Source organism: Dreissena polymorpha, chromosome 6 (assembly GCF_020536995.1).
Source record: "Dreissena polymorpha isolate Duluth1 chromosome 6, UMN_Dpol_1.0, whole genome shotgun sequence".
NCBI classification, from domain to species: Eukaryota; Metazoa; Mollusca; class Bivalvia; order Myida; family Dreissenidae; genus Dreissena; species Dreissena polymorpha.
In genome coordinates this window covers 106,183,533-106,207,007 of record NC_068360.1, presented here as the reverse complement: position 1 = coordinate 106,207,007, position 23,475 = coordinate 106,183,533, and positions in this window count along the sequence as shown.

The window sequence follows — 23,475 nt, the reverse complement described above, 5'->3', positions numbered from 1 at the left end:
TTCGCTGAAGTGAGCGGAAACGGGAGATCTTTTTAATTTGCGAATTTTCCAGTCTGAACTATGTAGATTCATGCGCTTGTTCAATGCCATTCGTGTTTCGCCAACATATTTATTCTTTCATATACTGCACGTCATCAGGTATACGGCATTTGCAGTTTTGAAGTTGTGGTTACCTTTAATTGACGAAATGGCACCTGATGTGCTATATATAACCTAAATGACGTAGTATACTAACAAGCATATTTGCCCAATTCATTAACAAATTACACATAATACATTGCATCAGTACCTCTATTTAATAGATTAATGGATAAAGTTCAGGTCCAACTATAAAAACTAATTACAATTTGCAAAATTATCGTGGCCGAGTGGATAAGGCGATAGGCTAGAAATCTTATGGGATCTTCCCGCGCAGGTTCGAATCCTGCCGACAACGTATACTGTTTGCGACGCGTTTTATTTCTTTTCTAACGTAATTTTATTTAATAAAGCATATAAGCTATGTTTATTGTTAAATATGTTGCAATTTGTATGCACATTCTTCAATTTTTAATATTAAAAAAACGTCATGGCTAAATTGGGTGATTTACTGCTGAAAATACGAATCATACATGTTGTATTTTTATTTTATTTAAAAATGTAAACGGTAAATCTGTCTTTTTTTGGCATTTTTGCTGTATATAATGCATCTAAAAATAATAAGTTCAAAATATAAATTTAATGATACTATTTTCAATTTTATGACACTTTGTTTTTAACCAAGCCAATTTCTACATGGCTGAAACCACTTACATTTCATGGCGCACTTCCATAGATAACAAGTTTAAAAAATAAATGTCTGTAAAAGAATACTTATGTCATCTTGTTTAAACTTTAAAGACATGTACTGCATCTGTACACATCAACTGCATGCCCATATTTGGAAATCTGAATGACATATGGAACTTTCATATACCCGTGGGGTGCAAATAAACTGAACAAAAGCCGAGCGTTGTTACAACCTGAATTGTAATAACGACCTGAATTTAATATACTTTATTACATTATTTCAATTGCGTGACAACCTGAACTGTAATAACGCCCGAAAGTGTAATAAACTTTTTTCTAGGTTTAATATTGCATCTGATCGCATTTTCAAACACAGATTATTGCAAAATATATTGCAAACATGTATATAAACTGTATCTTAATAGGGCAATACGGCCTATGAATGACAATAAAGTTAGTTTCATACAACCTCAATTGTAATCAAGTCATAACATTATTACAATTGCTTGACAACCTGAATTGTTATAACGCCCGAAAGTGTAATAAACTTATTTCTTGGTTTAAAATTGCATCTGATCGCATGTTCAAACACAGATTATTGCAAAATATAATGCATACATGTATATAAAATGTATATGTATAGGGCAATACGACCTTTGAATGACACAAAGGTGTTCTCATACAATCTCAATTGTAATAAAGTTATTAGATTTTTACAATTGCTTGACAACCTGAATTGTAATAACGTCCGAAAGTGTAATAAACGTATTTCTTGGTTTAAAATTGCATCTGATCGCATTTTCAAACACAGATTATTGCAAAATATAATGCATACATGTATATAAAATTTATATTAATATGGCAATACGACAATATGAATGACAAAAAATGTGTGTTCATGCAAATTCAATTGTAATAAAGTTATTATATTATTTCTATTGCTTGTCGCCCTGAATTTTGATAACACCCGAACGTGTAAGTAACTCATTTCTTGGTTTAAAATTGCAGCTGATCGAATTTTCAAACACAGATTATTGCAAAATATAATGCATAAAAGTGAGACTTCATGACGCGACCTTCGACACTGTCGATACTATAAACGGCTGCCCTCAAGGAAGTGTACTCGTAACTATTTTATTTTCCGGTACAATGAACACCCTAGATCGAACGATTAACACCCATAATTGTCAGAATGACAATGATCAAATTAACATATCTCTTTTTGTAGATGACAGTGCTGTATGGACCACTTCAAAATCACCTAAATAAGCAATAAATAAAATTCAAAAAGCCCTAACTGCCATAGAGAACTGGAGTATATCATACGGTTTCCAAATTAATCCTACAAAAACACAAACAATCGTATTTTCGAACAGAGCACGTACAGCAACCCTATGTAAGAAAATTGCAGACCTCCCACAATTAACGTTATGCGGTACTCCTCTTCCATACCTTGACAAAATTACGTTCCATGTGATGGCATTTGATGTAAATATCTAACATGGGAAGATCACATCCTTGAATTGTGAGTGTGCTGCCAAAAAGACCTTTATTTAATAAAATGCATCCCAAAAAACAACTGGGGTACGGATAAAATAAGCTCTTATGCGTATTTATAAAGCCACTTTCTGGGCAAAGATAAATTACGGAAGCATTGCGTATAACTCATCCTGCGATAAATTACTCGCTACAAGTTATTCAAACTACGGCACTTAAAATTATCACGGGCACGCATAAAACTACAAGCACCATGCTAATCACAATAAAGGTTATTAAAAGGTTGTGAGGACAATAAATCTGAAATCGGTTGGGAAAATAGGCTATTATTTAAATGGAAACATGCTTTCCAAACCTTACTTAATTGTGGAACGGACTCTAATTTTGAGGAGAATAATGACACAGTTAACATGTTCGAGCACCATAATACAGAACACCTGAATCAAGGCATTAGCTTGGATGATGTACACATAGCTGTGAGATCTCATAATAAAAACAAGGCCCCGGGGCATGATAAAATACCCGTTGAAGTTATTCAGTCGGAACCTTGTATATATTTCCTGAATATACTTTTCTGTGTCTGCTGTGAGACTAGAAAAATCCCAAACCTTTGGAATCAGGGCTTAATTACACCGGTTTTAAAACCGTCTGTTGGACAAAAGAGACCCAATCAATTACCCGGGTATTGTAATTTAACGGGATCGATTTACAAAGCATATTTATTGTCTCTACCGGTTTCACCGGAGGGGACTTGTGATTTGCGCTCTGTGTGTCCGTGAGTCTGTCAGTCTGTCACACTTTTCTAGATCCTGCGATAACTTGAAAAGTTATTACTATTTTTTCATGAAACTTGCAAAATGGATAGATTGCAATATGGTCATTATGCACGTCGTTTCTTTTTGTTTCTACGTCAAAAATTGTGGTTGCTGTGGCAACCACAAAAAAAATCTTAAAATTGTGGAATTTCTGACAATGGTGGGGCCGGTAGGAGACAATATTGCTTGACAATAGCCTTGGTATTGTTATTGTTATAACCTTTTTTAAATCAAAAGAAAACCACAGGAACAAAACAGGATATATTAGCATATCATGTATAACATGTTTGAACATTATTGCTGCTACATGGTATCATTTTGTTTTATGATGATATACATGTTTACATTGTATGTCTTTTATTGAATAAAAAAAATATTTTGCGGTGATAAATAATAGACTTACGAAGTGAGCCGAAGACTATAACGTTTTCGCCGACGAACAAAACGGCTTTCGGCGTAAACAAAGCACATTAGACAAGGTATCAACATTGACTGATAATATTGAATGCCGTACAAAAAATAAACAATCAACCTTCACATACTATGTGCACTATTTTAAGGCATATGACCGGATCCCGAGGCGCAATCTGTAGTCAAAACAAGAAAAACACGGGGTTCAAGGGAAACTACTCAGTGCTATTCAGTTTTTGTACGAAAATGTGGAATTTGCTGTTAATGTCAACTTGTAGACTGGTTTGGCCAAAATATCGGTTTAAACAAGGACGTTTATTGTCAACTACCTTGTTTAATGTCGTCCTCAATGACCTTAGCCTGCGCCAGTCAGGAATAGGCATTCATATAGAAGGAACGACTATTAACCACCCACTTTACGCTGACGACCTAGTACACATTGCTGAGACTGAGAGTGACCTACCAAGTCTCATTGATATTTTAGGATCGTGATGTTCCTTCAAACAAAATGACTATCAATACAAAAAAGTAAAATAATGCATTTCCGAAATACAAAATTAAAGGTCCATATGTCGCAACAATGACCTCGAATGTGTTGCTGAATATAGATATTATGGGCGTGTTTTGTCAGAATCTCTATAAACTATAGTGTACCGGCCAAGTATGTCGGTAAGTCAGCGACTCGAGCTTTAGGACTGCTTATATCAAAGTTCAAATCACTTTGTGGAATGCCGTGTAAAGTCTATACGAAACTGTACGACAGTATACTGTGGCCACTATACGTTACGAGGCAGCAATACGGGGAACCCAGGACTATCCCTCTATCAATGCCGTACATCATAGAGCGTGTCGCTTCTGTCTCGGAGTGGTAAAATATTCACCTAACGTGGGAATAACTGAAGATATGGGTTGGCTCCCCCAAATGCACGGCAGTGAAAGTCGTTTCTCACACACGTGTTCCCGTTAAATAGTATTGACAATAACCGTATCAACTACGACGAGTTTAAATGGTTTTACATGAAAATACACCACACAAAGAACTGGCACCACAAGATATGTATGAAAGTACCTCTGGATATCAGTTATAGTGTTCGGCATCTGAACGCAAATATATTACCAATAACTGTGCTGATGATCTATTTAATGATTATAAGGCTGTTTGGTTAAATAATATAAACAGAGAACAAGCTGCTCATGGCAGAGGAGGAAACAAACTTAGAACATAAAAGCTTTTTAAACAAACATACAACACTGAGTCTTATATTTATAATATAATTTTATACCTAGAAGTGCATTTGATAAATTCCGTTGTGCTGTAGCACCACTTAAAATAGGAAGTGGACGATATCAACGAATTGTACCAAATGCACGTTTTAGTTTTAGCAATATAAACCAAACGGAATATGAATATCATGTACTTATGTCATGTTATCTCTACGAAGATATTTGAGGAATGTTGTTACAAAGATATTTCAAATACATCCGGATTTCTCTGATAGTGATGATTACAAATTCTGTTACATATTATCTAATGATGAAATCGTTAAATACAGTGCCAAAGCTTGTCATGATATACTAGTCACCAGACAAAATACCTTGTATAGATAGGAGATAGTTTGTAAATATGTAATGCTTATTGTACTAGTTTTGTTTTATATCAAATTTTGAACAAATAATTTTTATCATATCATGTTCTACAGCGCTTTTATCATCATATATGTAATAACATATATATATATATATATATATATATATATATATATATATATATATATATAGGTGTGTCTCTCATAACTCACACTGAGTGGTTTTGAACATGTCTTTTATTTTTACCATATTTTTATATGTGTATCTGTTATATCATGTACGAAAGTGAGACGTTAATTAAGGGTTTTTCTTTCTGCATGAATAGCCGTTGAAATGCAGCCAAAGTTCAATGCAGCTTATTGGCATCTGTTCCTATGATTTGGACATATTGTGCATAGTAAATTTTAATATTCATGTTCATTATAGACCGATACAATTGCAAAAACGTGTTGTTAACTATGTAGTTTATGGATAAATTTATGATAATTTACGAAGTTTATAAACCATATTGTAAAAATTTTAAAAATAATCTTGCTTACACTTCTTGTACATGAATGAAAACTATGGAATAAATTTACGCATCAGGTTTTATTATTTGTTTTTACTTGAAACACGTTCGTACTTTCATGTGAGGTTTAACCGAAGACAGATGCAGTAAAGACATCTAACGTGTACAATTATGTTGTAAATTGTTTAAAGATTGTGTAGTTTTTAATTTTAGTTATTATATCAACGCATATATGTGTTATTTGTTCCTCAGTCAAATAAAGGTGATTGTTGAAAATAACTTAATATGATGTAGAGAGCTACGCTAACTACATGATTGACCTATAATCTATAAGTTGCAATTTTTGTCATACTTTTGTATGTCTGTTTTGTGATATGTTGTTATGTGAATGTATGTGTGATATGAAATATTTCCGTCTTTTACAAATGTAAAATAATGAAAACTGTTTATTTTTAGAGCTTTCTGCTTTTTAAAACGTTTTTCGTACAGACTAAGGGTGGTTTGTTTTCTATGAAACTGATATTTATAATTTTGAAAAAGGATGGCAGGCTAAATTACAATAATCCGAGAGAGAACTTCCATAGTAAAATAAAAACAATCGTTGGATTTAAAGTGGGTTATGCACGGATGGAATTTTTAATAACTTTGTACAAGATAATAAGCACTAAGAATGTCGCGCGCAATAGTCACCTGACAACGTATTATCATTGGTAATATAAATGGAAAGATCAGTGATTATGTCTGGATCAATTTAATGCATGAATAGCCATTAACAGGGGATAATGTCTTTCACGATGCCTCTTTACGACATATTTAACGGTATATGCATAGTCCTTATAATGCTGGATGCAGAATGCATACGTTAGGTCTGAAAGTACGCTTCATGAAAATGATCAGTTCCCACTTTTGTTTCTTTTTCAGCTTCTCGCAATCATTTGAGTATAGAAATATGCACATATATTAATAAAATCAAAGCTTTGTTATAAATGATTTATATTGTAGTGTAACAAAATAGTTGTTTTTATAATGAAAGTTTATTTAATGTACAAAATTATAAATAAAATAATATATTATAAGTTCATTTTTCCGCATTTAATTTTTCTAAGTATAAATCTCCACAACTGATCATTTTGTGTAAGTGTCATTAATCGGCATGTTCTCTTATTTAAGATATTCTGCAGAAGGTGAGGCTTTCATCAAGTTTTCTCCAATTGTTCAACATTCTCTTCGCATTTTGAAATGAAATGCGAAAATCTGAACTAAGGGTGAAGAACTACACGCTTAGTTCTTAGCACTAAATTCATGGCAATCAACCAGTTCTGAAAAATTAACCTACTGTGAAGACAAACTCAGGCTAAGGTTTAATATTGAACCAAAAAAGGAAGCCCATGTTACAACAATGCAAGCCACATATAAAATGGAAGCAGTATATAACTTTAATTGTAAAATTAAACAAGTACTTTGCAATTTACAGGAACACAATAAGATACAATATTGCGATTTGTGATAGGATCATTATGAAACATTTGTAATAAGTACAATTTACTTACAAAGGAATGAACAAAAAACGAGAAAAACAAAATGCAGACAAAAGGTCTGAATTAAATGACAAACCATTATTCACTTGGATGTTTTTTCAGAAAGTTAGTCCTTGTGTTTTTACTTGGTAGGCCCCTTCATCGAAATGTGAGACATCTTACCTCTGATAATTTGAAAACAACCCATTTTTGATGATCAAACTACTAACTATTGACATCTATGTCATAAACATCCACAAAATATTGAAATTAGTCTCTCTATTTTCATTGTTTGTAAGTCTGGTATATGGAAATGTAGACATTCTCATAATGTCTATTGTCTGATAAAAAAAAGAACATTATAAGTCTCATCAATTAACTGGCATGTCAAGTGTAGAAGTCGTATCAGTTGTTCCATTCAAACATGGTTCCTCACATATGTATGCTTTAGTACATCTTCCTTGAAGCTTAGATAGAGCCACTAACAAAAGATAGCGACCATTCTATAGTTTGCTGCAAATTTCATAGATAATGTTTTGAAACACAATTTTCCATAATTCTACAATAAAATGGTCCTTACTATGATAATAATTAGGGATGGGACCGAATATCCGAATATTCGAAAGTCGGCCCAATATTCGAATCCAAAATTCATATTCGAATATTCTATTTTTATGCAAATATACTTCCAAAAAGTTATAAGTATATGTACACAATCGCAATTTTGGTTTCCATTAAAAGTCATTGCTTTGATAACAGCTTCCATCAATAAACGAGATGATAATTGGCCGACGGGATGGTATAAGGAGAGGGACCAATCGTCGATTTACTATCAATTCATAGTTATGCAATATGTACAAATTTTCCGAAAATCAGTCGAAAATGAAAGTAAATTTATGCAAAGCATTTACGTATATTGATAAACATTTAAAAATTGGTGTTTTGACAGGTTTTTTAACCTCAGCGGTCAATTGTATAAACAGTTGTTAATATTAACTTTAGTAACTTGATTAACGTAGTTATTTACATGGTTATGTTACCGCAAGATAATTGTTTTTGTATAAACGATGGTTACTTTGTTGTAACCTAACCATAGACATTTGTTATCTTACCACAGTAAAATTACCTACAATGCAACCCTGAAAATGACGTCGTTTTCGCGCAATTTGTCAGATGAACATTGTCCAATATGGCCTCTGACTCTGTCACAAAAGAAAAAAGCGAAAAACGGGCTAAACCCTTTAGTGACCGAGAGGTGAACGTTTTTAAGAACTTAATGAAAGAAAATCTTCATAAACTCAAAACAAAGCAAAGCGGCCCCTCGTTTCCTAATAACTTATGCTCGTTGTTGTCAGAAACTTGGTACAAGTCATTATTTTAAGCCCGATTAACACTCAAAATCAACGAATATTTCGTAAAATAGTTCGTAAAATAAAGTTGACCCATACAAAATCACTGTTCCTTATAGCAACAGCCAAAATGTGAACGCTATATGTGGTCTGGTTTACAAGTTACCAGACCATATGTAGTATTTAAAGTATGACTGTTATATACGGAACACTGATTTTGTATGGGTTAACTTTATTTTACCATATAATTACCGAAATATTCGTTGATTTTGAGTGTTAATGGGCTTTGATGTGTACGCATTGAATCGCAAAAGTCATTAATTTATCGGGGTGATATAACTATTGTGGTTAGTCTACATCAGCGACACAGTTATTCACATGGACCGAAGTAAGGTGCAACGAAGCAAAACAACGAAACAAACACATATTATTTTTTAATATTTTGTCAAGATTTATTATCAAATCCCGGGTGAATACAGTTTCATGCTTTTGTACATAATTTCACGGAATTTATGATCGAATCCCGGCTGTATAAAGTTTGAAGCAATAAAGGTGTCCGTTTCGCAACACTGCGTTTTGAGAGATAGAATCTACATTTGAAATATGACATGAGTAAAATAGACATAAAATAATTCTTTGGAACGAAATCACTTGCATAGTATCAAATTAACTGAAGTTTGTATTTAAATAGCTAATATGTATTTAATGTTCATGACATTAAGCATTAAATATTGCGGACTTAAAATGAAAACTTCATTCGTTTCAAGTTACCGAAATAATATACGTAACATCACTAGAATTATGTTTCTATTAAGCTTTATTTAATTTAATTCTTACATAGTTGATAAGTCCACTTATTGCTTTGTTCACTTAGCCTACTGTACCTTATGCATATTGAAGAGTACAGAAAACAGAACATTGTTTAAGCTTTGAAAATGCTGATTTTTTCTCGCGATTGGTTAACCTTTAATCTTAAATGCAGTCTAACAGAGCTGTCTACGCCTTACATACCGGTAATGTTGCACTCGAGAGGTAGAAGTTGGTTGTCAATAGGGGGCAATAAGGGATTATATACTGTATATAGCGATGGTAACTTTTAGCCAGGCAGAGCTTGAATAGCGAATTTGATTGTGAATTTATAGAACGTTTTAACGAATATCTGAACAAATTGTCTCATATCGGGACGCTGGAACAATCACCAAACTGGCGGGACTGTCCCGTCGAGATCTGACATGTATGATTTAATTCCGTTAACCATATGCAAATCAATGATTATGTACTCAGAATTTAGTTTTTCAAATCTAAAGCAATTAAATCGTTCTTAAATGGTTCTTTATTCCAGAAAAAATAGCGAAACCAAAAGCATAAATAGTATCGATGGAAAGTAATCCAGATCAATTATATGTATTGAAATAAATTAGAATTACGGTTATGTGCTTTTCTGAAATATCTTACGTCTAAAGAAACTAAACAGTATTTATTTTAAAAAGAGCATACTAATCAATGATCTTTAAAACAAATATTACTCGATCCTGTTTTTCACAGCTGCACATAAGATACGATTCATAGTGGCATTTGTGGCAATCAGGAATAGTTTGCCCCGGACGGTCATAAATTAGGACATTTTAATATATGGTTTAAAAATCGAATATTAGAATATATTCGAATAATGACAAACGAATATTCGAATATCGTTTCCAGTATTCGTTCCCATCCCCAATAATAATCATAGTACATGTAGACTGCAAATCATAATACCAGACTTTAAGTATCAGATTGAAGAAAATTTAATGATCTTATTTTAATCCTTGGTTACAACTTCTAGGGACACCTACCATAATCTGACAATACATTAAAAATAATACAAAAAAATAAATGTAATCATATTATTTACATAAAAAGTATTTTTTTCTCTGTTTAATTACATTTACCCTTTTTCTTTATCCAAGCTTTGTAAATGGAAATAAATAAATACCATGTCCATAATTTATTTTTCCATTTTTATAGTATTTTACTCTTTTTTTTACTATAACAAACTAAAATGAACCCATTTTATTGATGTTTGATCTAATTGATCATTTACAAAAATTTCCTAAACTAATCCGTTTAGTCGGTCAGATTTATTAGACAAATCATTGTGAAAAGAGGTCCTGCCTTGGTATGTTGCCATTTTTAGTTGTTCGCTTGCGAACAACTAAGGTAAATACCATGTTTTTCAAGCCAGTTTATTGTGTTAGGTACGATAAACCTGATAACTGCCACATCCACGCCAAGAAAGAGTTGTATAATGTATGCCAGTGGTTTCAGTTCTTCAACTATATTTATTCACAAATGGACACGTAAATATCATGTTAAATGGAATATTTTTAAGCGGAACGTATATAGGAAGATTTTTTTTAATTATACGTGTTGCGGAAGAAAATGTCAATGAATAATTAAAATAGTCCACTATTTGTTGCGTCTTAATCTCATGGTAATTTTGCGCAGCACAGGTCATTAATAAAACTACAGCTGCTCAACAAGAATAGTGGGATATCGAGAGTCCAATAAACTATCACGCCTCTGTTGCGTACACCTGTTGATAGTGCTCGCTAGTACAGCTTGGTTAAATTGATATGTCTGGGAAAAGTTCTTTTGTTCTCAACAGGTAGCGGCGACATCTCATGTATTCTCAACTGCGCGGGTGATAACAACGCAATATTATACGGTTAAGTTTGTTTATACTCATAGTTCTCAATTTATAAAACATTAAACCTGAGTTCTCCAATAACTACAGTTATTGCATATGTTACTATATTAAGTAACAAAATTGGCCGTTTTTTCGCGAATAACTCGTGAAAGTCTCGGTATTGAGCAAGTGTGCCAATAACCGGTTATTGGCACACTGTGCCAAAATCGGTTATTTTCAAACTTCCGGTTATCTCGCAGTAACGGCGGATCGTCGGCACGCGTTGATGTTACGTAATTGGCGACCGGAACGTTAAAACAAGATGGCGTCTGAACTGATTTTGAATCGCTTTTTTTTCTCAAAATCGGCTTTCCGTACTTTTTTTCATGTAACTCATAGCGCAATTTATGACGTATGTTGTATGACGTAATTTCTCTGACGAAACACACTAGTTTGAGTCAAACTATCTGGATTTTAAGAACATGTTGGACGTGTTGTTTTTTTAACAGTAAAATATTTGTTTAAATCATCGAACAAATGCAAAACGTATTTCGCATTGCGTGTTTATTGTGCATAATTGTAAACTTCGATAGGAATACAATAAAATAGTGTGGTTTAAAATAAGTTTCGATAAAGAGATGGAATAATAAAGAATGTAAGTGCAACTCGTTTCAATTTCATTGTTATAAATATTGATTTAAAGTTGTCATTGAGGTAAGCGTATCGTTTATATTAAATTATGTTTTTATTTCGATATTGATTATTAATTTCGATATGCATGACATACAGTATGTATACACATGATGAACATATGCAATAAACAGGCTAAAGCTCTCGTGCAAATAACTCACCAAATGTGCCAATAACCACTAAAGGCACACTTTCTCCATATAATAATCTATACGTATACTATTGACACAAATGCTTTATAATCGCTAAAACCAAAAAAATATAACAAGAAATATCTTTTTAAAAGATATTTGGCGTAAATGCTGACTTTAAAATAAAGTTTGAAATTTACGTTTCTAAAGAATTAAATTGAAAACAAAAGTTTAACTATTGTTGTTTATTTCCCTTGTTAATCGCATATTCACCGCATGTTATGTGTGTTATAATAGTCAAACCACACATTAGTGTAAGTAGATAAAAATTATACTACGAGCGTTCACATTATATGTGTCTTGTTATGAGTTTTTTTCTTCACCACCAAAATATATAGTATTTGAATATCATAAATACGTTACCTGCTATCTAATAGCTATTACATTTTCAAGGGGTTTAACTCATCCGGAAATTTAATCAAGCTGGGAACCGGCCACCTCTATACTTAAACTAGACTAGGCTAAACATAGTGCAAAGCAACCCAGGCAAAAATCAGTAACCAGCCCTCAATATTCTTTTCGGATCGACCAGGTGAATACATGTCTTTTCATGGCTCTGAATTGAAACATGTTTTTCGATTTATTTCACATGGTTGAATGGGGTTTTGAATAGATAAATTGTATAATTTATCTTTCAACTATTCATTCGGATTATTTTATGTGGAATTAATGGACTTTTGTTTGATATTGTAAAGGTAAGCAATGCTTGCTTTTATTGAACAATGGTTTATTTCTACCTTGCTGGGTGTTTTCAGACGCGAACGAGCACGTGCAAAACGTGTTCTTCTAATACATTGCGAGAACGTGCAAAGCGTGTTCTTCTTATACATTGACAGAGTGTTTATCATTTGCTATTGTGTGCAAATAATGATTTGATAAGTTCCATATGACAATCTAGTTTATGGTCATTTTATTGTTTCATCTGTTTTGAATTAAACTTTTGTTTAATTTATGCTCTACGGCAGTGGTATTATACGCACAATTGACATTCTCTTTTACATTAATAACTGAGAGAATGTAAATTATTTTTATTATGGGCAAATAATCATTTAATGTGCCGTATGACAATCTGGTCTATGACCAATTTATTGTTGAATATGTTTTGCTCTTGTTTATCATATATAGACTACATGATGGTCGCAGATACAAGAGTTTGAAGATGCTGGTTGCACCGGACATCGGCCAAGACGTTGACCGAAACGAGCTTAATGCAGGCAGTCGGTCGATGTCAGACCATATGGCTCCCGCCATACGTCGGTCTTTGATCATCCGGGCAAGACGTTGACCGAAACGGGCTAATGCTGGCAGTCGGTCGACGTCAGACCATATGGCGCCCGCCATACGTCGGTCTTTTCCCGAGGACGTTGATCACGGAGCTTTGGCTCTGCATCGATCGACGTCTGACCATATGGCACCCGCCATACTTCGGTCTTTACCAGGTGACGTCACAGGTCATTATATGACAGGTCCGTTCACCGGTCACAGTCACCGGTCATTGACCAGTTCGGTAACCGGTCACACCGGTCACCGGTCATGGACCGGTCCGGCCACCGGTCACCGGTCATTCACCGGTCAGAAGAAGAAGTCGTTCATCATCATCTGACTATTCTTCTTCTTCGTTGTCGAAAGACTCATCATCGTCAACAAGCTGTCACCATTAATACAACAGGATAGACATCGGACACGCTCTACTTCATTGAGCAGTTCTCGGCGTCGATATGCTCGTAAGCGATCACGTCAACGCTCACAGAGACGCTACTGTAGGAGACCTTATTTCCAGCGTAGCCGAACAAGATCTCGGCATCGTAGGGATATGGGACGTCGCCACTCCTCACGTAGGCGTTCACGTACCTACTGGTCATATCAACGGTCCCCATTTTATTCCTTTACGGAATATCATGTCTCCATTCCACGTGTGTTGGTTCCCATATGGCATCCACACATGTTGTAGTCACCGAGCCTTATTTGTCTACGAACACTAGTTCGTTTAACTTTCAGGCTTCGAGATTAGGTGTTCTTCTCGCCACTACATCTACATTGTCAGCACCACGGGTATTTTCTACGTTGACTAGTCGTGTACTCCCAGCTGCTATACTATCGAATCCTTTTACATTATGGATTCATAATTATTTTGGACACTTTGTGCCTATCAATACTGATAATCTACCGTTGATTTCCGGTTTCCATTATCAGTTCGATGACTTCGTGGATGGTCACTCTTCTTCACCAGATATTTCCATTCTGACGCATTCATATTATGACCGGTCCGGTCAACGGGCACCGGTCATCGGTCATATCACCGGTCACCGGTCAGAGAAAGACGTCGTTCATCATAATCGGACTATTCTTCCTCCTCTTCTTCGTCATCGAATGACTCATCGTCGTCTGCTTTAACGATGTCTCATCGCCATCGGATTGGACATTTGGCACACTCTTCTTTTCCGAGCAGTTATCGGCACTGATGTCAGACCATATGGATTCCAGCATATTTCGGTCTTTAACCGGTAGCGTCACCGGTCATATTATGACTGGTCCGTTCACCTGGCAACAGTCATCGGTCATTGACCGGTCCGGTTCGGTCACCAGTTACCAATCACCTGGTATTACCCTGTGTTTTCTTCGGTCATATTATGAAGCCGCACGGGTATCTTCTACGTGACCTAGTTGTATATCCCTGGCTATTACTTCATCGAATCCAATACTTTATGGATTCAACAGTCTCCAGGACACTTTGTGCCTTTCAATACTGATGTTCTACTGGCGACCTTTGGTTTCCAAGTCATCTCCGCTGACTTGGTCTATCGTTGACTTTCCTCCCCAGCTTATCCATTCTGGTGCTGGATAAGGAACTACTAATGCTAGAAGATTATGAAATACTGTGAAACCATTATTATTCGTCAGACATTAATTTTCGTCTTTTTCGTCCTTCGACCGATGGGCGAATTTAAGATCCTAACGAACAATCATGTCCCATATTTGAAACAAATAAGACTGAATTACCGTAGGCATGAGGCATTTAAATCCAGCGTAATCCACGCCTATACACAGGGCTCGAAATTAACACTCGCACACTCGCAAAATGTAAAAAAAGATTGCAAGGTAAGTTATAAGCCACTAGTATTTTTTTGCAAGTAAATAAATAGTGAAAAAAAAAAGAGTTATATTGCTAAATGCGTTCGACGTCGTGAACGCTAAACCGTAGGTCAATTTTTTTTACGTCCGAATACCCATATGCGGAAGCGCGCACCTTGTTTGTAGACTGGTATACTTATAGTACAGATACCCGGATGGTATTGATACAAAGAACATGAAACAGTCGACTATCCACACTCAAGTTAAATCCGGTTTTGACACAAAGGGGTGTGCATTATACAGTGTACTGACAACTGACATTTCCTGTAAAACGCGAATGCAATAAGGCTGTATCGAATGCGTCGACTTCGTTTAGGTAGAATAGTGTTGATTAGCGCTAATTGTTAACAACTTTATTACCCATTGTGTGTATTGTGTTGCAGATTATACAGCCAACACGCGGCGAATCCGGATTAAAGACAATACTATTAAACACAATTAAAATATGACGATGTGTGATAACGGTTATTCAGTCCCACTTATCCGCTAATCATAACAAAGAACGTGTCAATGACATAAAATAATATGGGACAGTTACTATCACCTGAAATAACAGACTTGTTAATTGGCATATGCCAAACAAGGCGCACCTCCAGAAAGTGACTACCAAGTGTCACCCCTCTTTCCCCAGCACGATTTTTTCGCAACCGCGTATTACATGTATTACAAACATTACAAACAAATCGGACGCTTTTTTTTCAAAACCAGAAATGGACAAATTTAAGTGCTGACGAAATAGTCATTTTTTTTTAAAATGACGAAAATAAATGGTTTGACAGTACCGCAATCTGGTATTCCTACTGCTATCTCAGCCGGCTACATGCAGACCACTGGTCTTGCAGATGGTTCTGCTGAAGCGGGCTCGGAGTCTAACATTGAGGTCAAACATTACTATTTGACCTCTATTAATCAGGTCTATAATTAGACCTAAGGGATGAATTTTACCCGCCTTTACCTGTCGGCTACAGACTTTGCAGTCACTGTCACGGAACAGTTGGGCCACATACGTGACCCAAGCAGGATTAGCAAGACGACGTTTCATGTCGACTTCTGCTTTTCTATTGCTTGTACGACAGTGCATGTTTTCAAGTTACTGGAATCAACAATAATCCTGCTCAATCGTCATTGAAAGTCCCTTAGGACCTGACTTAGCCTAAACCGCTTGATGGCGGTAAAAGCTACAAGTCCCCTGTCCCTGACCCGACTAACAATTTGGATTTTTCCAAACTGCCGGGTCAGATTTCTGACATTATCATACTTGCGCTTCCTATGTCAGTTGTGTCTACTACTATCTAAGTTATTTACTCCATGTTGGAGAATTGGCAACTGAGAGAGGGCTGATACATAGGATTGCCTACCAGCTTGACCGCATGGCGGCCACAGCCTTGTAGATGGCTTGGGAGCTATCGAACTCAGATCTTTGATGCTATGGATCTGGAGGGACCTCATCCTCTCTATTCGTTTTCAAGATTCCCTTGTTGGAGACAAGTTTATTAGAAAGAACATCTTTTCACTCTTAAAGTTCTTCTTCTATTACACTTCTGGTCGTATTCCTATCGGAATTCGTCTGGTTAGGATTCTTGAAATAAAGGGCTTAACCAAGTCATATTTGAAGACTTCCAAGAATTCTACCGGCAAGGGTGGACCTCACTAAGGTTACTCCTAGGGTTTTCACCTTTTCTGCCACCACACCTCCGATGCCGGAGGTACCACTTTCAGTCATACTTCTGAACTGCGCAAATCGATAACTTCACGACCTTTATTTTCCATGATTTTAAAATTGCCATTTATTGGTTCAAGAAAGAGGCTACTGTAGATAGGTCATAGTCTTTAATGTGTTCAACACGTTCCTATTCTACCAACTTTCAAGTCTGATGGGAGTGGGAAAGTTCGACTTGCCGTGATTTCTTTCCTCACCCATCCTTGACTAATGGTTCCGGCCAACGGTCGGTATTTACCAAACCGGTCTTTCTACTGGGACGTCTTTTCTTATGTCCTATTCAGCTTTATTTTTAAGTTTGTTGGAATTGATCTCAGGATTATTCAATGACACATGTTTCCATCTTTTTGTCTTTACTTTCCACTATTCAGTGGTGCCTAGACTAGAAGATTATCTGGGCAGGAGTATACTTTCTTCTACCACAACCTTCCTTACATCTTATACAGATGCTAGCAGGGAAGGTTGGGGACGCTCACCTGGAACCACTTATCCTTATATTCACAAGTATGTGGTATCCTAATGAATATCACCTGCATATCAACATCTTGAAAAGCGAGCATTCTTTTTTAGCTGTTTTTTATTTGCAAAACATCTTCACGACTCCTGTGTTATGGTGTCAACTAACAACACATCAGTCGTGGTTTACATCAAGACACAGAGGTGAACAGATTATCACTCCTTGTATCTGGAAACCATGAACTTACTCCTTCTTTACAAGAACATCAATTTTTCTCTATCGTCCTAAACATACCAGGTCGTCTCAACGCCTTGTTGCGTTTTGCCGTGCGTGTTCTTTCTGTCGCATTAGACACTTCATCAGGACCGGCCACCTCTATCCTGAAACTAGTCTAGGCTAAACATAGTGCAATACAACCCAGGCAAAAATCAGTAACCAGCCCTCAATATTCTTTAAATATAATATTTACAAAAATATTAATCGAAGAGCGGGGTGGGAGGTTGGACTTACCAATAGCAGGTAAGTATTTAATAATTTAAATGAATTTTACTTACAAAATTTGGTTTAATATCATAAATACGTTACCTGCTATCTAATAGCTGATTTTGAAGCTGCGGTGGGAAGGTTCGTATATATTTTCCCATTACAGTAGAACCCATATACAGGGTTATAAGCTAATGATAGCAAAACCCAAAACAAGGATTATCAGCTAATCTTCGTTAGAACGGTATTAATTGTGACTTCTCGGACAGTAAGTATGTCTTTGTCGTAAAAGACAGTACCGTTAGTGAAACCACAACAAGACCGAACATATTCAAATTGTATTGTTGGCACTTCAGAGAACGAAGATAAAAAGATAAATAAGGTGGTCGGATTCCTCCAGAAAACAGCTCGGAGCACGTCAGAAAGTGGGGTTCGATTAATATACGCCCACGAAACAAACAGAGCTCTTAATTCATGCGGTCAGATCCTAAAAAGGAATGAATTAGAGATTAGAGATAAGAGTAAATCTTTCTTAGTCGAGGCTAACCACGAGAAATAGAAGCCGCAGACACATCTCCCCCTCTCCTTTTTTTAGGGAAATGAAGAGTCTCTTGCGAGAACCTCGAATTGAATAACACTGCTGAGATAGAACTTTAAAGACCCGATTGGCCAGAGAAGTCTATCTTCATCTTCATGTTTACCAGTTTTAGAAAAACTTGGGAACTTGAAGATTTTAAGAAGCCATAAAGGGTAGTTGATATTAAGCAAGGAATCCTCGCTGACACAACAAAGTGAACTGCATCGGATCAAACTGAAAATTGTCGTATTCCACAGAGAAAGCATGAATTTCACTTCTCCGTATGGCTGAAGCCATAATAAGAAGAAAAACCGTCTTAAAATTATTTTGGAACTGTTAACAAGCCTGATGAAGAGGTTCTTAGGAAGCCTAGTAACAAGATAAGGAAGGTCTAGACTTTAAAAATTTGGGTTAATATTTGATAAACACGCAGTTTTCTTTCGACACATTTAAATCACACTTTCATAGCTGCGTCATGTGAAAATGGATCTTGTGGCGTTTCGGCCAACGTAGCTCAAGCCCAACCTGTGCATTTGGGCAGTCTTGTCAAATCCATGCTGCCCGCTATAAAATCACACAAGGTTTTACTGTCTCGGTATGTATCTCCTGACCAGACTGAGAGATGTGCTGGCTGGGTTGGCTATATATATGATTAGCGCATATGGCATACGACCCATTTTCGAATAACGCAGGTCTTTAAATATCAAAATATATATAAATAAATTGTGAATAGTAAATGGCACATTTTAACATAATGCTGAATTCAAAATAGCAAGTATAGCAAACTGGCAAAAATGGTAGCCTATCCAGGCGTTCAGGAACGATTTCCAGACTTGCTTTTCTCTTATCATGATAATATACTATTTTGGTAGTGTATATTTTCCCATCTTGAAAGCAAAACTATGTTTATCGATAGTCAATTATGTCTTCCCCTGATAATTTAGTGACCGAGTAAAAAGCCTGAAATTCTGCGAGTTGGATTTTAACGCGAAATTGTAACTGGGCCACAATTTGTGTCGATGTGTTGTTTGAACACGCAGAGAGAAGTTTGGAATCCTTTATGCTGTGCACAGACACAGTGATGTAGCCAAAGTTCAGGGGATTTCTCACGAACAAACCTATGAAATATTCGAATGTATTCATTCGATCGTGTCTGCTGGCGTTATGTAATTGTCATTTAAGGTGAAAAGCTGGGTAAAACAGCTACGCAGAAAAAGCGCATTAGTGTTCTATACCAATCTATACCGATGTAAAGGTCAAAGACTGGTTGACACTATGTGAACTACTATGGTAACAAGTAATGCATCAACAACAAAGTACGGGTCAACAGGGCTGTCTTTATGACTACCTAATTCGTGAGTAAATGTATTGCTTGCAGATTTTTTTTTATTTATTTTCATCAATTATCTTATTGTATATTTTAAATCTGTCATCAGATCTTCACCATAAGGCAATAACATCTATGTTAAGTTCGATAATCGGCCAAATTGACCCAGACACCCTTGAGTTACGGCCCCTGAATCATCCTAAAATTGCGTTTTTTCGCGTTTCCGCTCAATAACTCGAGCAATTGTCATCAGATCTTCACCAAACAGCATGAAAAAGTTAAGGCAATAACATCTAGGTCAAGTTTGATAATCGGCCTAATTTACCCAGACACTCCTGAGTTACGGCCCTTGAATCATCTTAAAGTGTTTTTTTTTCTCGTTTCCACTCAATAACTCGAGCAAATGTCATAGGATCTTCGCCACACTTCATGAAAATGTGTAAGGCAATAACATCTAGGTCAAGTTCGATAATCGGCCAAATTGACCCAGACACTCCTGAGTTACGACCCTTTAATCATCGAAAAATTGCGTTTTTTCTCGTTTCCGCTAAATAACTCCAGCAATTGTCATTGAATCTTCACAATACTTCAGTAAAATGCGAAAGGTAATAACATTTAGGTCAGGTTTGATAATCAACCAAATTAATCAAGGCACTCTTGAATTACGGCCCTTGAATCATCGAAAAATTGCGTTTTTTCTCGTTTCCGCTCAATTACTCGAGCAAATGTCATAGGATCTTCGCCACACTTCATGAAAATGTGTAAGGTCATAAGATCTAGGTCAAGTTCGATAATCAGCCAAATTGACCAAGACACTCCTGAGTAACGGCCATTGAATCATCGAAAAATTCAGTGTTTTTCTCGTTTCCGCTCAATAACTCAAGCAATTGTCATCGGATCTTCGCCAAACTTCGTGAAAATGTGTAAGGCAATAAAATCTAAGTTAAGTTCGATAATCAGCAATATTTACCCTGAGACTTCTAAGTTACGGCCCTTGAATCATCAACAAAAATGCGTTTCCGCTCATTTACTCAAGTAATTGTCATCGTATCGTCACCAAACTTCATGAAAATGTGTTAGGCAATAAGATCTACGTCAAGTTACATAATCAGCCAAATTGACTCAGACACTCTTGAGTTACGGACCTTGAATCATCGAAAAATTGCGTTTAGGTTTCGAAAAAGCGTTTTTCGGGGGCATATGTCTTCCGATTGAGGCAGCTCTTGTTTTCTTATATTTGGGTCTCATTATACCATTTTTATCATACTTTCTATGCTTTCAGAACGTCAAAAAAGAGACATGTTGTTGTTATTTTGTCTAAGTTATCTCTATAACATAAATAGGATGATAAACAGTGCACACACATCTCGACCGGTGCGTTAAGACACACTCGTTATACATTTTAATGGCTTGTGTTCATTTCAAACTTGCGATTATAAAAACTATAACCAAATTTTGACAAATGAGTTGAGTCTTAGATTATGCAATAGCGAACAACTTCAGTGCCTTCAGCACTTTTATTCTTGCTGTTGAGGGCAGTGATGATTGTGGAAGTTGGTGATTGTGGAGAACAGTTGATAATCCGCGATGTGGACAGCTGTTGACGGTCCGCGATGTGGACGGCTTTTGATTGTTAGCGATGCGGAGGGCTGTTGATGTCCGCAATGTGTATAGCTGTCGGTGGTCAAAATATGGTTGATTGCTTCCTGGGTTGCTGGGAGCGGCTGGACTATTGCTTCCGTTCGACTGGCACTAAATCTTTAGATGTTTACTTTCACTGTTCGAGTCCTGTTCTTGGGATATTTCTGTTCCTCTTCTTGGGATCTTTTTGTACTATGCCACAAATATTAGTGACAGCTATAAGAATTTAAGAAAAATCTTTTTGAAAATAGTTCACTCTTCGTGAAACTTGGTCAGAACATTTGTTCTAATGATATCTTGGGCTGCACATAACGGGTCAGTTCCTTTTATCTTAGGTGAGCAACTTTTGATCTTTCAGGCCCTCTTGTTTCCTGATTTAGGGAATGGGCCTGGTTTTCCATATTGGGGATCGAAAACTTATCGAAAAAAACTGAAAAAGGGGAAGTAATTGCCCAAAGTTAGCTTGAACTTTGGGTAAATGTTCATCATTTTAAATAACTCGTGTAAGGGGAACAGGCCACTCTTGGGGAATGGGGCCTTTATAAGGCCCTTGCTAAAAATGGAAAAAAGCCCTGTGTAGTACATGTATTAATAAAAATAAGGATACAAATTGCAAAGTATAATTAAAATAAATCATCTTAAATGAGAGATAATAATTTTTTATTTATTAACGTAGGTAATTAATATTTTTTATGTTTAGTCCGGCAGATTTCCTCATTCTCCTAGCAGAGTTGTCGTTCGTGCCTAATGAACCGCAGTGTAACAGAGTGACATTTCCTTTCACCGAAAATTAACAGTTGTATGTAACCTTTATCATTCATTTCTGATTCTTACCACCACTCCATTGTGTCACACCGGTCTTTACTGACCTGTGTGAATGCGCGCTAAGCATTGTGGGAAACGGACTTTTTTTCCATCATGGCGTTGGTAAACATAATAAACACGGAAGTGAAAAATGGTAATTAATTATTATCAAAAACAGGCCCCATCAAAACGGGCCAGCTGTAATATATAGTTGGATGCAGTTTGCGCTTCAAAAGGAGCCACTTTTCATGTCAGTCGATTGTTTGTAAGAATCACTAAACACGTAACTTAGACTAACTAAACATGTTGCAAGACTGTATATTCGAAATAGTAAATAAATCTAAATCATTAATCAATATTTATAATTAAATACCTGCTGAAATTTGAGAACGTAAACGATTTAAAATAAACGCTTTGAACATTAAAAGGAATCTTACATGTAGGCCTTATGTGTGAGAGGATTAGTCAGGGATAAAATAAAATGGAGTTCGAAGGATCTAACATTTTGAGGAAGACGTCATGGTATCTTGGACATTTGGCACTTTCATATATTTATTTAGTAGATACTGAAAATGCTGAATGTGCTAATTGCAACATCAAAGACAAGCAGGTGAGATTTTTACAGCTTTATTTTTCTTGACATAATATTGTATGTTTTCCATTTTATTTATATGCCAGTGTTTTTTTTCACCATTTTGGGAATGGTTTCCGGTCATTCCCCCCCCAAGACGTTTCCTCCCCAAGACGTTTCCCCCCAAAGACGTTTCCTCCCCAGACGTTTCCCCCCCATTTTAGTTTTAGTGCAGATGTTTCCCACCCCCCCACCCCCAATAAATTTATAATTGTTCGGTTGAAGTATAATCTTTGTTTATTATCAAAATTATTATTTTGTTTATGAAGTCTTTAATTAACTTTTAATATCTATGAAGCAGCTTGTATGGTTTTTTGGTTTTATAATTGTTTTTTTGAGGGTTTAACTGTGTAATTATTGCATGTAAATCATTAGTAAGTGCATGTTGGTGTACTAGTGGAATACATGGAATATCCTCAAAATCTTAATGAGTATCTTATACATGTTGCTCAACACAAATGCAACCAAGAATAATGTGTAATCAAGACCCGTTTTGAATACACAATTAACACCTTTTTTTTAGTTTGAGTGAACCTGGGCAGGGTTGTGCAAATGTAGTGTTTGTTGTTTTTTATCCAATTAAATATGGTCAATTGGTGAATTGAAAAATGGTAAAATCAAATTTAAATTAATTTTAAAACTGTTTTTTCTTGTAACAGTTAAATATGATAAATACATATTTACTTTGTAACTGTCAACATT